The sequence below is a fragment of the Monopterus albus genome, unplaced genomic scaffold, assembly GCF_001952655.1.
Source record: "Monopterus albus unplaced genomic scaffold, M_albus_1.0 scaffold143.1, whole genome shotgun sequence".
In the NCBI taxonomy this organism is placed as follows: Eukaryota; Metazoa; Chordata; class Actinopteri; order Synbranchiformes; family Synbranchidae; genus Monopterus; species Monopterus albus.
The window spans coordinates 627,326-641,649 of NW_018128023.1; positions in this window are offsets into that span (position 1 = coordinate 627,326).

Below are 14,324 nucleotides of genomic sequence, written 5' to 3' on the forward strand. Positions count from 1 at the left end.
CACAGAGGGAAATAGTGCGTAGTCCTGTCGATGAGTAGTAGCCGGGTGTTTGACCAACAGCAGGAGGTGAGGAGAAGGAGAGCTGGGCCGAGCTGCGTAGGCTGGGTCACTCCTGGGCTGGTCGGTGGTGATGGTGCCTACTGAAGGTAGAGACAGAGAGATGAAGGCAATAGTGGAACAGATAGGCGACTGAGCATTGACCTGCCTGGGAGGAGAGAGTGGAGCCAGGGTCTGGGGGAACAGTCCATGGGGGGGGAACACAAAACAGTAGCTGGCTAGGGGATAATAATATACAAAAAACGAAAGACGGAGGAAAAAAAAAGGCCTAGAGACTAGAACGAACTGGCAAGTGACTGAGGAGTGAAACCAGGTAATATAGTGAGTGACCTAATCAAGTGCAGCTGGTGATAAGGGAGTGAGGAACAGGTGAACGTGATTAGTGTTAATGGGGCAAGAGACAGTAGGAAAGGTGAGGGAGGCAGAGCGGCCGAGCAAACCTGACAACCCTGGGGAGTTTCTGGGGATAGAAAGTGAGCTGATTAGTCTGGTTAGCCTATATAGCAACAAATATTTCAACATGACATCACAACTTTAAATGTGCTCTCCCAAATGGTAGAGAACACAATTAAACTGTTAAAAAGACTATAGCATTGAGGTGTTGTGTAAGATCAAAGTTAATTAGGCTATGAGCTTAAATAACAGCAGGAGAGGCAATTTTTCATGTCTTCAGTTATGAAGAACTTGATTATGAATGATGGACTGTCTTGCTTTGAGCTGCCTTCCCTGAGGTATAGAAGCTGACTCTGGTGCCTGCGTCACTTAGTCTCGGGTGCAAGTGAAGCCCTGGGAAGTTGCTGCAACGCCGCCCAGCATACCTGAGACTGCAGTTACACCATGCCTGGCGCCTGAAGTCTCTCTGCTCAGGAAAAATAGGAGGAGGTGGAGGGGGTGGTGGAGATACAACAAGGGAGATACAGCATAGCTACCACAGACAGACTCCACCACATCTTGCATTTGTGTAGTAGTAGCATCACATTTCTGTCCTTTTACAAAGCCCTCTGGGAAAGGACAGGTCAGCAGCCGCTCTAAGTACACTGAAAGAGACAGGCAGTGGAGACAGAGGAAGACTCCAGCTGAAGCCTGCCCGGCTAGTCTGACACCCACCCAACCACTACTGCCTGGCTCTTTATCACAGGCCTAGCTCAGGATATGGCCTTCAGGCAGTGCACAGTGAGAGGTAGATGGGTGGAAATGGGTGGAAATTGGAGAGTCATCCAGATCACCTTCCAAAGATAACAGACAAGACCTCTTTTTCCTCCTGTCAGAGAAAGGGACACTGCTTGTGAGGACAGCTGGTTGTATGCTGTGTTCATGCATGCTGGACATTTTGTCTTTGGACACCCCCCTCCTTGCAGATATACATTTTTTTTCTTGCCTCAAAATGGGAGTTTCCTATGATGGCACTCAATACTGAGATGCCGGAAAGTTTAATTGACTTTGAGTTCAATTTTGTTGTCAGACATGCAAAGTATTAATGCAAAAAGGGAATGGGATACATGAGTTTAAAGAAATGCCAAAAGACATACAAGAATGTGATCATCATGGATTAAGGGGACTTATGTAACCAATTAATGAGGCAAATCTAAGAAAAAAACCGTGTAAGCTTTGTTCCTCAGAAATCTGCAGAGAGAGTGATATGCTTCCAGGATATGTCTGTCAAGATCATGGATTAAATTTAATCCCAGCCAGTCAGTAGGTCTAATCCATTGTGTGTTGTGTGGAAACTCTGTCTCAATTTTCACACAAATACTTACATCCGGTGGATAACAGTGCAGTGGATGAAGATGCACACAGGTCCTTTACTTGAGTAAAAGTAGAAATATAGTGTAAAAATGCTCTGTAAGCAGTAAAAGTCCTGCATTCAACAATTTAAAAGTACACCATCAACATATACCTAACATAAGTAGAAGTAACATAAGTACCAAGTGCTCATTATGCAGAATGGTGCCTTTCTAATTATTGATCCACTATTGTGTTCATCACCATAATGTTGCAGCTGGTAAAGATGGAGCTTATGTTAACTACTTTATCTACTGATAACTTTAAGTACTTTACATACTGCTGGGAAGTTATCAGATAAATAAAGTGCACTCAAAATTGCATTATTTGCCTCTGAACTGTAATGAAATTTAAGTATGATGCATTGGAAAATTGTAATACTCCAGGGAAGCACACATATCTAAAAATTCTACAGTACTTGAGTAAATATATTTTGTTCTGTTACCCACTGACAGTGGATATTGATTATTTCATGGAGAAACTTTAAGTCTTGCAGTCATGAAATTAATGTAAAAGGGAAAAATGAAAGGCTCTTTTTATGTTTGTTTTGCTGTACAGATAAATTTTTCTGGAGGTCCCATTGAATGAGATGTCTGTCATGAAGAATTTAAGTTTCATATTATCCCCCTGTCTGTCTTGAAGAGCTCTGTCATCTTGGGCTTGAGGTACAGTTTGCCAAGAAGCCTAATGGCCCTTTATGACAGTACAATCTGATGCCTGTCCAAGCTAGCCTCCAGGTAATCCTGTCCAACTCGGTGGCTTAGCACTGCTTGGGCTTAAGTTGCATATTTTGTTTTTATCAGGACACTGCTGATAAATGCTATCAGCAAGGGAGAAATGAAATATGGGGGGTCTAGCTCTGTTTTGCCTGAGCCCCATTTGAGATCTAGAGCTGAGGAACAATGGCACTTCTGTTGGTGGATCTAGACTGTCTATAGGGTTGGACTAAACAGCATATTATTCACAGCGTTCATGGTACCTCTTTGACAATATGGTTTAACATTTTATAGGTGGTACAAATTCCTCTCACAGGCTTCACAGGACATTTCTTTGCATAAGGCACGATAATCTCAGTGCCCAAAACTTAAGCACAGCAGCTGTACATTTAAAGCCCCAAAATATCATACAAAAATCATAAAATTACATGATAATTTATTTCCAGTAATGTGCAATAATAGTGTTCTACCTCTGTGTCCATGGTCCATTGCCATGGACCTATACTGTATGTGAAAAGCACTTACACACTCTTACTATAGGTGATAACCCCTCTGTGAAAAGCACTCTTACTGGAAGTACCCATTATCTGCAAAGTCTATCCTCATGCTGACACTAAGTCATTAGTTTAAGCTGTCCTCTTTGTAAAACCATAGTTAATTTCTTTGGCAGTAGCTCGTGGTGAATTGAAACATTATTTCATTGACTCCTGCAGATAACTAACAGATTAATTACCAAGGAAAAAATTTACATATACATACAAGGTTATTCAAATGATAGTGCTCTGTAATTTTTTAAAATTCCACCTGATTTTTTGTGATTTTACAAATAATTTTTTGTTAGAAAAATAATAATGCTACAATTCTTATCATTTAGACCAAGCTAGACATGAAAGTAAAATGATAAATGTTCTCCCTGCTTAGTGCTTATCGAGCCTGATTTAGGCCTGAAGTGCTTCTATTGTGCAGTGACATGTCCCAAGATCAGTGCCACAAAAGGGCTTTGTGAGAGATGACACATGTCACATGTCCACTGAGAAATGCTGGCTACCTGGACTTCTATCCATTTTGTATTAAAAATTCTTAAGGTCTCTGTCAGTGTGCCCACCAAATACATCTGCCCTTCTTCAGGTTATACACTCCCTCAACAATGTTTTCTGTTTGATAATTTAAGACAATCATTATATATTGTTTGTTGCATCCCCATTTTTCATCAGCCATGTCTGTTTTCTCCCATTTTATCCCTTTCTCTCTCCCCACTCATTTTCTATTTTTCTATCAATCACACACAAAAACAGAAACACCTCCCTCTCTCTCTAGTTGTAGTCATGGTGTGTCAGAGTGTGTGTGGCTCACACAGCAGGAGGTTCCGTCAGTGAGTGACAAGACCTGCTCTGCTCTTCTCTGACACCTGTCAGAGCCTCATCTTTCATCTGTGTGCAGAGATGGAAATGAGCAGGAGTGACACAACATGCCAGAGGTGACGCTGATGTCTCACCTCTCTCTGTCATACTTCTACCTCAGTTGCACAGCTCGCAGCTCGTGTGCTGGCTGGGTAACATTAATTATCTGCTTCGAGCCTTCACATGAACCTTTTTTTGTAATGCGGTTACATCATATTAGTCAGCTGTGAATCTGTGTGGGAATCGTCTCTGACGCATGTCCAGTTCTATTTGTTTGGCTATTTTAATCTGCTAATAAGTTTGGAATTAACATTGTCGTATACATCAATCTACATACAAGCCTGTCGATACTTGAGAGACGTAATAACACATTCTTTGTCTTAAGAAGAAAAGCTGTCTTCATAAGTCAATCAGTGCACTCAGGTCGTGCGGTTACAACTTTGTTTTGTCTAGTATGACCAGTAGCTTATGGTGACTAACCTAATTTTTCAGTATATTTAACGTTTGCGAATGCTGCTGTATGATGATCTCTATATGCAGCTATTATAGTAGCTTGGCATTTTAGCTAAACACAAATTTGGCATTTATTGCCATTTGTAGTCACAGTGATCTATGAAAGGTACATAGTTTCACTTCAAAGTGCCTTGAATTTACACTGATATGCTGATTAACTGTCTGTGATTCCTGCAGTGCGTTGATCCAGCTGCAACTGTAATGTAATCCAATGCTTTTCACTGTTGATTTGCTAAATCTCCAACTAACTAATTCTCTACAATTTGGTTGTACTGAATTCCATGCACCTAATCCCCAACATGTGGCCATCCCTAAACCCGGAAAAGTCTCTGATTGGTCTGACTGATAAATGAAGTCCTCCTTACGCTTTTGGGTGAGCATTCGAAGGGGGCCTCTGTGGTTCTGGACTATGTCCAGGAAACCTGGGACAGCCACTTATTAAGTAGTTAGACCCTCAAGACAAGGCTGCAGATGAGGACCGCTGGCAGTCACCTGGGCTTGGATTTAGCTTTGGCATCCTTCAGCCATAAGTCAGGTCTGTGGTTTCATGTTGAGACACAATCCACTCTCTCTGCACCAAGGGCCATGTGTTTGTTCAGACCAGTCAGGTAAAAATATATAATTATGTTGCACTTGCACTATCAAAACAACTGGGCAAACATCAAGTGTTTTACATATTAACAACCTAGCTTTGGCCAATGTGAATTTTTATTTTAGTTTTTTCATTTCTGATTAACTTTACCCCATAGGGGCCCATTCAGACTTCCTTCACAGGCACTGTTTTTGTATTGGGGAAATTAATGACAAAACAGAGAGATAGGTATGCTAGACTAGGCACTGAAGTCCCCCCTTTGTTGAACTCATTACTGTTTTTAATTGTTTCTTCTTCTCCAGTAAATCATTTCACCAGTATTCACAGTGTGTCTGTTCATCATCAATTTCACACATCTCATTTCACACATTTGAATTAGGCATAGTGTAATGCCACAATATATCCCATATGCATGTACTCCTGTAGTATTTCCTTAGTTTGATTCTTAAGTCTTTACACTGAATTTAAACAAGGTTTATTATGTAAGGTTTATGTTTCAGGCAATATTGTGTGCAGGGCCATTAATGATGCCAACATCAGCCTTTACACTGCAACTACACACTATAATCCCCACATAATTAAAGCTGCATTTTCAACTTGTGGTTACAGTAAAAGGTCATTTTAGCACTGATGTCCAGGCAGGCATAAAACCCAAAATGGTTTCTTGAGAGTAAGATCATAGGTGAGACAGAAACAGCTCAGTCACTGATATGGTGCTGTAGTGTCAGTGCAGAGCATCCAGAGTAGAAGCCAAACCATAGGAGGTAAAAAGGAAAGTGGTGTTTTGTCATTAAGATTTTTCATAGAAAGGCTAATGCCAAGGGTTTGATTTATGCTTGTTATAATTTCACCCCAATCACTACCCCATGTCCCTAAACACATTCTTCTTCCAGGTATTCAAGCATCACCACCAAGTTGAAACTGGAAGTATGGGATGAAATGCAGAAATATTGCATGGGTTACAATTCCTGAATAGTTTTTAGATTGCTGCTATACATTTTCCACTTGCATTTTTATTTACTCATATTGACAGAAATATGTTTAAACATTAATTGTAATACTCAGTCTCCATTTAATGTGATGGAATCCAGCTTGGCATTTTATCTGCAGTTTTACATTAGTGTTTGTCATGTTTGGCAGCTGCCTCATGCTGTTTGTAATCTATTTTGGCTCTGGGAGCTACTTATTTCCAGACTAATTTACCAATTAATACTGAGAGAAGGTGAGGAAAGCATTTCCTTTATTTAAGTATGAAAAGTTTCTGTTGGCCTGTGGAGCATTTGTAAAACATACTCTCATAAAACAAAAATCAAATGCTCTGGTTCTTAAATGGGATATTGTAAAATTATTTACAGGCAAATAAATTTGAGCGTGACCATGTAAAACTATCCAGTTCTGGTGTATAGCTCTATTTTCACTCTGGAAATGCCAACTGTAATTTGCTGCAGGCTCTGGTAAATCCGATACACACACTTGAAAGTTAGTCATCTAAATTTAACACAGCTCTCATCTTCTGAAGACTGTAACATGACTTTTATGATCTTTTTGTTTGTATTTGTGCATATACTTGCTTGTTTCCATGAAGAAATGTATATGTAATTAGAGGTACATTTCCATTTTATTTTAAAAAGGCACGCTGCTCAGTACCTTCCTGTGCACACACAGACACACAGATGTACATCATCACTGGTTGATTGTTGGTGACCTTGGCTGATTGAACTGGTAAAGGGCAGTTGTGCAGCTGGGGCTGGCTGTCTGGCTGATCAGGGCAGAACAGTGCTAAGAGAAGAAATGGTAGCGTGACTGCAAGGGACTGCCAAGCAGCCATATCATGACCTCAGCAGACACACTCCTAAGTGTGCGCACTGTGCTGCACTTGTTCCCCAGGCAGAGACGGCAGAGACAAAAGAGCAAGGAACTTCCCCAGACCTTCATTTGGGGTGTTTGGACAACTCTAAGGCCCCCGCAGAGCCCCCAGGGGCCTCTCGGCTGGCCTGGACAGTGAAAACAACTGAGAAATACACAGCAGTGAACACTGAACAATTAACAGTGGAAGTGTGTGTCTGTCTGCCAGTGTCTGTATGTTATGAGCTAAAGGGTGACTATGAATGTATGACATCATTGTTACAGGGGATTTATGAAAGTCATTTGTCACATGTATGGCTACAATAATTCAGATATTTGATTAGAATTTGTCAAACAGTGAATGGTAATTTAATATAAAAAGGCTGCAGTGTCTTCCTTTTTAAATTATGTCATGAATTTAAAAAATACATGTTGCTTCTTTTTCATTAGTTTGGGAAAAAAAAAGTTTAATTGGCTGTTTCTATTACTTTTATTTAGCTATAAAGTCTGCTCTAATTTAATATTATCACTCAAGTGCACAGGAAGCATAAATAAAAATCAAATAGAACAATGTTTTATAGAACTATGACTCATAATCTCTCTATTGCATGTTTAGTTACTGTATTTGTTGGCCATACAGTATATTGGGTGGATAATGACCTACCACAGCAAACCACACAAAGGAAAAAGGGAAACATTTGTAATGGCTGCTTTTCTAGCAAAATTAACTGTGAATAATACAAGCTACTATTCTTGTGAAGAAAAAAACCAAACCATCAGTCAAGAGAAACCAAAGTGAGTCTTGTCTCATAAATGTTCAATTATCCTCACATATAGAGACAGAGAGAAAACAATAGTAAAGCTTTTGGTAAAGAGGCTATTGTGAGTAGACATGTGGAGGCTTTGAGGAGGCAGTTGAGAGGGCTAGTCAAAAAGTCATCAGAAGAGGTTTTAGCAAGTGGAGACAGAGAGAAGAAAGATTTGGGTGTAGTTACATGAATGCAACATGGCTTTGTCGGATGACAAATTGTCTAGCAGTAGGACAGGACGGTTCAGCCAGCTGGTTGGCCCCATTGGTCGGTTGATTGATGGTGTTGACGTTCTAAATAGGCTGCCAACACACCGAGTACAGGACTCGTAATAGCGTAGCTTTAGATTGGCCCTGAAGATAGCAGGAAGTGGCTGGGGGGATGCAAGGAGGGGGGACTGCAAGGGGAAAAGGACACGTTCCCATGCATTCATAGGGGTTATGAGGGTTTGAAACTCCAGCTGCTGTTTTAAAATGTGTGATAGTCCGCTAAGGTAAAGTTTAGACAGGAGAATATGTATGATTAACTTCAGTTCTCTTGCACTTAGTGAAACTTGTATGAATACTAGCACTATATTGGATAATCCTATCACCCAAGTATCTGCCTCAGATTGTGCTTAGTCATGTCTCAACAAAATACATGCAGGGTCATCAACACTTAGATGAAAAAGCCTGAGGTCAAGGCGCAATCATTACTGTCAGACAGAGGTCAGAGCCGGTGCTCTCATGTCCACGGTCTTTGGACCAGCACATCAGCAAGATGGGGAAGGGGTTGGTGGTGTAAAAAGGCACAACATCCCACTAATTGTAACAGGAGCCCCTTTATCATAGCTTCAGGCTCTCTGAATAATACACTGTACCTTTGATCAAGAGCAAGGCAGTCTGGGATTGTGTGGGAGGTTCTCAGATCTGGACACACGCAAAGGGAAAACCCAAGCCAGTTCAGGGTCACACTGGATTCCTTCCACGTCTTTGCAAAGCAAAATGAGATTCAAATTGTGTCAAAAGAATTTTAAAGTAAAATAATAATTAGTGGCAAAATAAATGAGACTGTCCAACCTGATTAAAAAGATGGTGGAGGGCCTTTTGATCCAGATCCAGAATGATTGACTTAATCACCATCATAATACTTGTTCTGCGGCAGTCAGATCTTTTTCATGCTAAGAAGTATTTGTAGACACTAACTTAAAAGAATAGAACATATCACAACATCTAAAATGTCTTGCCATTTTATTGTTGCACTTCATTTTACATGGAAACCTGCAGAATCAATTTTCCCACTGCACAGAAACACACCCTCATGCACGCGGTTGTTTTACAGCTGTATCCCCAATTTCCTCTCGTGTAGTTAGAGTGCACACTTTTAAATGCTTTTAACTGTGTGAAGAGATGATAAAGAGTTTAGGATGATGTCACTTTGAGTTGACCTGTTCAGTGAAACACCTCTTCTCTTCCATTATGTGAACATCTACAGCTCAGAATGATGAGCAATAAAAAAAATAGAAAAACATACCTAATAATACCACTGGTAACACTACACACTGTACACAACAGCAGTGTGAAGAGGTTATCTGCTAGCTCTAATGAAGTAAAACCCTGGGTTGTAATAAAATCATTGGAAATTAAAAACTACAGTGACCCCAATCACATCTGAGTGCTTGACACTAAAGGGCATAAAGGCTAGGAACTTCATGGAGCTTTTATTCTGAAAACTTTGGTTGTTCATCTGGCAAATATTGACCTGTTCATCCTTCTTTGAAAATGCCAGAAGAGGTGTTTACCACATGAAGTATTTTGAGGTGAGAAGATGCACTGAATTCTTAACTATGTGAGAAGACAGTCCTTTCAAAATTGTGTTTTGCCCAAAATGGCATTTTAGGCATCCTCGAGTTTTGCTACTGGGTCTATTCATTAGCTCTTGTAAAAGGCCAGAGAGCACAAGAGTAGTTCTGGCTGGTTGGAGGAAGATAATGGGCAAGAAGCCAGGGAGCTGTTTGTATGAGCTGTTGTTGGGCCGACATCTTTCTGCCCCTTGGCCGCTCACAGTGGCATCTATGAACTGGTCCTATTGTTTCTGATGTTACATCCACAGTCATAGGCCTACACACACACACACACACACACACACACACACACACTCAGACATAATGGTCAGTCACGTGTGAACACACACAGTAAGTGTATGCACTGTACCAGGTTTACACACTCATTCAGTGAATTATTATTCCTATCTATATACAGTATACACAACCAGTGCTGGGCAAGTTACTTAATAATATAACCATACGTTTATTACTGATTACTCATTTAAAATGCAATTACATTGCTTTACTAAGTATTCATCTGCAAAACTCACTCCATTTTTATTGCTCTGCCCAGCTTCACCTAAGCCTCCACATTGGCACATCACAAACTCTGTAATTAATACTGTACATGTAGAAATAGACAAAAAAAAAGACATTATGGGTTAACAAGAAGCCCGTGTACAGTTTGGAGATACTGTATTTACTGACTGCCAACTACCAGCTTAGCCCTGGTGACTAAGGAGGTTCACACACCCTCCAGCTCTGAACAAAAACAGAATTTACCTTTATCTGGGGTCAGCTAGCCAGCTAAGGAGTAAGTAACTACTTAAAGATACAGTGTATATTTTTTCAAATATTTTGTTGTAGAAATCTGCTCCAAAACTTGTCTTAATGTGGATAGATGCTGTCAAAGCCTCCGGTGGCCCAGACTTATTGAACAGCACTGGCAGCAGTGCAGTGACATTAGCGTCTAAAAGGTTTTGAACAGGATTGATCTCTCTAACCAGTCAGAGATTTTCCATTATTTCTGCTTGATCAGTATAATTTCTTGCATTCTCATTCTGTAAACAAATACTTTCCAGTCCATGTCTTGTTGAAAACACTGCTATCGGCATCAGCTTTTCTTTTTTTTGTTTTGAGTTGACATTTTGAGAGTTAACTGGCCAACATCACATGTGTCTCACCCGGTAGGTCGGGGATCTTAAGTTCACCCGTGAACTTTTTTCATTCATGTTCTGATTCGATGGACCTCACGCGGGCCGGACAAGGACGCCCAAAGGGCCGGATGTGGCCCGCGGGCCGTAAAATGCCCAGGTCTGTAGTAAAGCATAGGGGAACATGGAGAGGGAGTGCTGGGTGGAGCACAGTGGATTGATTTGGAATTTCATGCTAATGCTACCTTAAGTTACATAATGTAGCTTTAACTTTGTAATTTCTCCTCTTTTGGTAGAGGTGAACTGCTTCCATCCCCTTGCACCAGGCTAAAGTTGATCTGTTTCTCCACTCAGAGACAAAATTAACTTCAGCTTCCCATCCAGGCAAGACAACAAATGTAATGTGTTACTTGTATTGCTTCCCACCACCAAGTACATGAAATGTAAATTGCTAATGATTGCTGTGCTTTGTCTTAGTTATCAAAGCAAATGAATAGAATTAAAACATCTTTTTTATAGAGCAAGGTTGCAGTACGTCAGCTGACGTATTTAATGACAGAATGAAATGAGATGTATTACCCTCCCACATTAGATCAAAATCTGGGATATCACGGTGACAAACAGACTAAAAGATAAACTGACCACTGTTGGATCCACAGCACAGCCCACACACAACACACTGTTCTATCTTTTAGAAGGCTTTGCAACCACCCAGTGTATGATCCACTCTCTGGGTGTGTACAGAGGTGTAATTTTCACCCTTTCCTCCTGAATTAGGACACCCCCTACCATATGTACACACACGCACACACCATTCACCCTAAATTCTTGGATAATTTTGGTCACTTTTCACCCTTGGCAGACTAGTGCTGTACAAATGACAGAGGCAGAGCAGGCGCTGCAGCTGTGTTTCTAAGACCTCACCAACCCCCTGAGAGGTACACAACCATACACACACACACACATGCACACACACGCTTGTTCACACATACCACCTACTGGCAGAGCAATGGAAAAAAAAGACTATGGTTTGACTACCTCACTATTATGTTCTGTGACTATTGTTGTGTGTGTGTATACATATGTGTGTGTGCATGTATGTGTGTGTTTGAGTGTCTCTTTCTCCTTTATCTCATTCCCCCTGTCTTTCTCTCTCTCTCTCTCTGCCGCCTCCCTCTCCCTCTCTTGTCCTCCTCCTCTTAGATCCGTCTTCCTCGCCACAATTTCACAGACCTCCACTTACTCCATTGTGCAAAGAAACAAAAAAATAAAAGAAACACAATCGCCTTGTCCTCTTTCTCATCTTAATAAGCAGCTCCAAGTTTGATAATTACACGTTCAGCCCGCCGCATGAGTTTCTATGCAGTGTTCACATCAGGGAGAAAGCCATTGACTCCGCTGTTGAGGGGAGCAACTATTAGGAATGACTGACAACTGTCCCCCTCCCCCTTGCTTGGGGAGGCTGTAAAAGTGAGAACAGCGCTGATCAATTCTGTCTCCTTGTTAGAGAGTGTGTCCCTGAATGCCACCATGTAACCATCGAAGCAGCCAGCAGACCACATACGTCGTAAGGCCCATAATCCATTCCATAACCTATCACCATGTGCTGCTGATTAACGAGGTTTCTGTGGAGCAAGCTCAGAGGAGACGGCCAGACTGAGGGTTTTTTCTGTGGCGGAAGCCAATCTGTTTAGGATTAAGGGAATAACTGGTGTGGCTGACACCAAGGCATCCAACAGGCAGAGCTGAGGAGAAGAGAAGGGAGGAGAAGAGAGAAAAGGAGGAAGAAATACAGTGAATGTGCTGACAGGGAGTTGATTGTGTTTTGGCAAGGATCTGGATATTGGTGATGGTTTCAATCTATGACTGCTGATTGTCTTTGGAGTCCAAAATCTAAGAGACATCTGTGGTTGCTTAGTCTCTTCCTTTGTCCCATGCTTAGAAAACATCTTCATTCTTACATGAGATTCTGGTTGATTATTGCAACTTCCAGGTATTCATAAAATGAATCTGTTCTGGGTGATCATCCTATCTGCTTTTATCAAAACAACTGGACCACTGTTCTCTTCCTTCTGCTTCCAGACTGTTTGAAGCAGAGACATAACCTTATCTGACTCCCCCACACAGAGAGGCCTTCTTTTGTGAACCAGTGGCCCACTCAGCCATTATGATGGCAATCTTCATGATTAAAGACCCATGGAACAAACTGGGCTACCTGTTGCCATGATGTCACGTCTAGCCTAGAGCCAGTGATTAAGATTTAAGGCCATTAGACAACTTCACCGGATTAGGTTTGTGGAAAAATATCAATTAGCTCTTGGCTACAAAGAAGCAGTTAATGTTTTGAATCTTAGTGAACATTAAGGTGCACATGTACGTAGTTGCAAATGTAGCCAGTAATCAGTGTTGGATTGTTATTTCTTGATAAACTTTTCAGTCATTATTGTCAAATTTATTGAAAGCAATAAAATTAGTCAAACTTTATGGAACTGAACAACATGTCAGCTACAGCAGCTCGAACAGAGCCACTGTTAAAGCTGCAATAAGATACAATATATTTTATAATAACAATGAAAAAAATGACCTGTTATATGAAAGCTTGAAGTGATGGATGAAAAGAGAATGATCACAGTTATTTTCTGGGCGTTGTTTATGTTATTACAATTTCCCTCTGCTCTATGAGGAAATTTTACATCTTTCAACTCATTGTTTTGGTTTTAAGGCCAACAACTTCACTGTATTGGTTCTGTCTTTTAACTTTCACTGACCATGTTTCTAGATGTTCTGATAAGCCCACTGTGTCCTACCTGTCCGGCACCAAACAGCAGGTGAGCACTTAGCAACTAGCTGGTGAATAGTGGAGCAGTTAGCCATGAAAGAGTCAGATGTTGTGTGTATAGCCTGTTGGACTGTCCCCAAGGTGGCAATAGACAAATAGATAGATAGATAGACAGACAGACAGACAGACAGATAGATAGATGCAGCTTTAACATAAAACTATTTCTACTCTCCATTAATCAATAATTTATCAATAGAAACCTGAGGTTTTGCCTGAAGTTGACTCCCCATCATAAGCCACAAGAAGCAGGCAGCATTGTCATACTTTTTATCCCAGTGCAGTTTGTCTTGACAGAAATGTCTCATTAGGATGTGAGCTGGTAAAAAGCTGTAAAAGAACCTTGGACATATTGTATATAAGAGCAATATCAGGCAAGTCAGAGTCATCTCAGATAGTCTACTCCTTATGGGTCATAACAAAAGAAGTGCGGACTTCACACTGCAGAGGCCACTGTGATAACTTAGTGGTTGTTTCCTCACCTGGCTGCACAGTCATTTGGGTTCACAGGATCTTCTCTGCCCTCCTCTGCCCTCTTTGACTGATTGCCACAGCTTCGTCTCCACCCGTACAAACTGCAGTGACTGGTCTCCATGTGTATGGATGACCTGACAGATACAGTCTGAGCCTGAGTTGTTTTTCTTTTCTCCTCTGTTTTTATTTATCACCACCTTCTCACACTTGGCTGCACCCCAGCCTCACTCACATGGAAGCAGGTTCCTCTCATTGCCCGGGACCTCGGCCTCTGAAGCACTCTTCTCTTAGATTCCTCTGGAAACCCAAGCCTGCACTCTTAATGCAAATGTGCAGCTTGAG